This window comes from Hypanus sabinus, chromosome 7 (assembly GCF_030144855.1).
Source record: "Hypanus sabinus isolate sHypSab1 chromosome 7, sHypSab1.hap1, whole genome shotgun sequence".
Lineage (NCBI taxonomy): Eukaryota > Metazoa > Chordata > Chondrichthyes > Myliobatiformes > Dasyatidae > Hypanus > Hypanus sabinus.
The window spans coordinates 61,682,745-61,687,415 of NC_082712.1; positions in this window are offsets into that span (position 1 = coordinate 61,682,745).

Consider the following 4,671-nt stretch of genomic DNA (forward strand, 5'->3'; position numbering starts at 1 on the left):
ACGTAATAGGGAGAAGCTGCTGCGAATCGTATTTCCGCGCGATCTTCTTTCTTTAAAGTTTATCGTGTTCCAAAAACTGTAGTTATACAATTCTCTATTGTGAATTACGATCAAAATACTTAATTTCATAGAAGTATATACAACCATACACAATAATCATTCACACAAATTTCAGCCGGCACCATTTCAAAAACAGTAAAACTTTTGGTAAATTACACAAAACGTATTCTAGACTTTTTAATATTGTATATTACAAAGAATTAGATATTGGTCTTAGATGGTAGGACATTCCAATAAGTCTTTTGTATATCTCGCCTCAGTGTTTCACGGCACATACTGTATTCAAGATTCAATATTCTGGGATTCTTGCTTTAAATTTGCAAGGACATCTCTTCCAGCTTAAAAAAACTCTTTTCAGGTGGACCCTAACTAGGGCTTCTTTGACTAATTCTAACTGATACCTATTTTGGTATACATCCCAGAAAAAAAGCATGAGGACTGAATCCTGGACTATCAGGCTGTTAAAATGATCAGGGGCAGATGGCAACTAATCTGAAAGAGAGGAGGTTGGTAACTCTGTCTCTGCCACAGCTTCGTGGGCAGGTTGTTGTGGTACTGAGGTTTCAAATACTTAAGCAACTTTACCACTATTCTGTCGTGCTCTCTAGGTAGTCAGGGAGCATCCACACCAGGTCCACCAGACTCAAAAATAGTTACTTTCCCCAAGCAGTAAGGCTGATTACCACCTTACCTCACCACACCACCCCCCCCCCACCATCCTACCACACCACGCACCCCCACCACCAGTACTTTATCAATTCCTGTCAGTCACCTTATATGCAGACACCCCAGTGCCTCGTGCCACTTTATTAACATCCAATTAATCAATGTATATAAGCTATTTCATGTATTAATATTTATTGTTTTTTTATTATTGTGTCCTTTATCTTAGTGTAATTTTGTTTGTGCTGCATCAGATCTGGAGTAACAATTATTTCATTCTCCTTTACACTTGCGTACCTGGAAATGACATTAAACAATCTTGACTTGACTGACCAAATGGCAATTGCCTCAGGACTCCAATCACATATCAAGTGAGCTATTCCTGGTGGCATTTTGGTCAATGGGCTTTTTTTAAAGGAATATTTTAGTGTCATAGAGTAATACAGTACAGAAACAGGCCCAACTCGTCCGTGCTGACCAAGATGTCTACTTGAGCAAGTCCCATTTTGCCACATTTGGTCCATACCGCTCTAAATTATTCCTATCTGTTCCTGCCTCTACCACTTCCTCTAGCAGCTCATACCTTGTATCCACCACCACCTGTGTGAAGATGTTTCCCCTGAGATCCCTTTTAAGTCTTTCCCCTCTTACCATAAACCTGTGCATTCTCATTTTAGACTCTCCTGCCCTGGGAAAAAGACTGACCATCCACTTTATCAATGACCCATCATGATTTTATAGCACAAGTGAAGGGATTTAGAGGTCAGAACCAGGCTTGTCAAGGTGGGGGATACCATAGAAATCTGCATGATGCACATGTAGACCACTTGGCTTAAAAAAACACTATTCCCCTAATTCCACTTTCCTATAGGTCAAGATTTTCATATCTCTAAGTTGTTTTTAAGTGTATTAAGGGTTTCTGTCCACATCACCCTTTAAGGTAGTGAGCCACAAACCTTCATTAGCCTCTGAATGGAAAAGCAATTCTACAACTCCAACCACTCCACCCCCCAAATTCATCTACAATTTCCAAGTGTGGTGTTGCTAACTTTTCTTATGGTACAAAGACAGAGAAAAGTTAGTTGTGAGGTGGACTCAAGCAATCTGCAAAGTGATATGGACAGGTTAAGTGAGTGGGCAGAAAGATGTCAGATGGAGCATAAATTGGGGTAAAGCTAGGATTTCAAATTAATGGAAAGAATGGAACAGGGTCATATTACATCATATGAAAATGTTGAATAAATGGTCTCCATAACTTTTCAAATTTAATAGAAGTCTCAAAAGTACCACTTCTAATTTTTTCTAAATTTAAACATAACATAGTTTGAGAGAACCAATTAAATACAGTAATATGACCCTGTGCCAAGTACATTTGATTTCCTAGCTTTTAGCTTATGTATTTTGAGAGGACCGGAAGTGACGGCATTGATGAATACTTATTTTTGTGAGATATTATAAACAGCCCACTTTTTTTTTCTCCTTCTCTTTTGTTTGTTTTTCTTTCTTTTATATTACTTATTAGTTATAGTTATTAGATTAGATTAGTTAGTTTTGCATTATATAAATTTTTTTTTGTTTTTTTTTTCTTTCTTTTTTCTGTTTTTTTTATATTATACATTATGAAATATTTAGATTTACTATGTCCATACATATATCTTATGGCTTATGTCTTGGTAAACTCATTTATATTGTAACTATTATGTATGTTTTTTTTCATATGTAATGGAATGTGTATGTTGGTAATTTCTTTATCAATATATCATCTGTATTCTGTCCATATTACTAATATTAATAAAAAGATTTAGAAAGAAAAGGAAAGAATGGAAAAGTGAACTATTAGTTAAATAGTGTGTGATTACTAAAGCAAAAACATCCTGTTTGAGGAACTCATTGGTTTAGGCAGCCCACCACTCCCCCCCATTTGCTTTTCATACACCAACACCCCCCCCCCATTACCCATTTCCCTTTCGCTTCCTCAACTGGCTCCATCTGCTCATCATTTCCCACCCCCTTATCTAGTTCTGCTCGTCACCTTCCTTACTTATCACATTCCTGCATCTACAGCTATCTGTTATCACTACTTATCACCTGCTATCTCCACTTTCCCTGGCCCAGTAGAATCCAGTTGTCCATCAACCCTTCCCCCACCCGGTTCCATCTATCAACAGGCACAATTGATAGGTGGAAGAGGTAAAAAGGCTGAAGAAGAGGGAATCTGATAGAAGAGAGTGGACCTTGGGAAAAGGGGAAAGAGGAGGGGCACCAGAGAGAAGTGATGGGCAGGTGGCCAGACAGGCAGAACCTATGGAGGGAAATAAAAAGTCAATGCTTCATGCCGAGACCCTTCGTAAAGGCTGCCTACCTGTCCCTGTCTCTCCTCTCCTCTTTATGCTGGCCATTTCACCTCTCAACACTCAGTCCTGATGCAGGTTTATGACCTGAAGCATCAACTCACTATTTGCCTTCACAAATACTACCTGACCCACTGAGTTCCTCCAGCAGTTTGTGTTGAATTTGCTCCAGATTCCAGCATCTGCGAGATTACTAAATATTAGCATGAAGGAGTATCTTTTTACGGGAAGTACAGAAAATTAGCCAGCAGCATAGCAAATAATTCTGGAAACAAAAAGAATGCTAAATGTTATTAAAAGTAAGTATATACTGTAGTTAGACATAGGGCTTTTACAAGTACCTGTTTGGAAAGCTGTCGACTACTTTGGTGTCCATAGTGGTGGTGTAGTAAGTACTTAACAGGTCAGTTATTAAGTTGATGAAGGACTTGACTCATGAGAGAAGACTTAGTATATTGGGTCGGGACTCTCTGTAGATCTCTAATAAAAGACTTAATAAGGAAGATAAGTTTGTTTTGCTTGGTGGGCTTAGAAAAAGGAAAAGCAGGCATGCTCTTTGTAAAAGTGATGCTATTAAAGAGGCAGATGAGAAGGAATTTCTTCTCTCAGAGAGTAATGAAATCTTTGGTTCCTCTACCCTAGATATCTATCGAGACTAAATAATTTAGAGCTTAAAGAAATAAATGCCGACACAAGTGGTGGATGTGGGTTTGATTTCAACATTTAAGAGAAATTTGGATAAGTACATGGATGGGAGGGGTATAGATGGTGCAGGTCTATGGGACCAGGGAGGATAAAAGTTATGCATGGACTAGGTGGGTCAATTTCTGTGCTGTAGTGGTTTATGACTCCATGACTCCATGTTTGGATTATAAAGGAATTAAGGGTTATGGTGATCAGGCAGGTAAGGGTTGTCTGAACCATGACCTCATTTGATGATGGAGCAAACTGGAAGGCTTATATAGCCTATTACGTCAGATGACAATAAACTTGAACTTGAAGAAGTTCCTGAATCATTGAGTGTGTGCCTTTAGGTTCCTTTACCTTCTCTTCAGTGGTAGTAATGAGAAGAGGGCATGTCCCGGATGGCGACGTTCCATAATGATGGATGCTCCCTTTTTGTGGCATTGCCTCTTGAAGATGGATTCAATGGTTGGGACCTTTGTGCTCATGATGGAGCTGCTGAGTCCACAAGTCTCTGCAGACTGTTGCAATCTTGTGCATTGGAACTTCCATATCAAGCTGTGATGTAACTAATCAGAATACTATCCACTCGTGCTTCTGTAGAATTTTGTAAGCGTCTTTGATGATATACCAAACCTCTTCAAGTTCAAAACAGAAGTAGAATTGCTGGTGTGCCTTCTTCATGATTGCATATGTCTTATGTAATCAACTGTTTTGATTTTTATATCACAGAAGTAATTTTTTATATTTTTTCTCATCATCTTTCTTTTGCAGATCTTGGCACTTACCAACAACGCATAGCTGCTGCATGTATGGTAAGTCTCTGATAATCCTTGGGATTTTGGTAGTGCTGGACTAGCAGGTTTTCTGAACTATGAAATGTTAATGTAATAATACCCAGTCACAGTTTTAT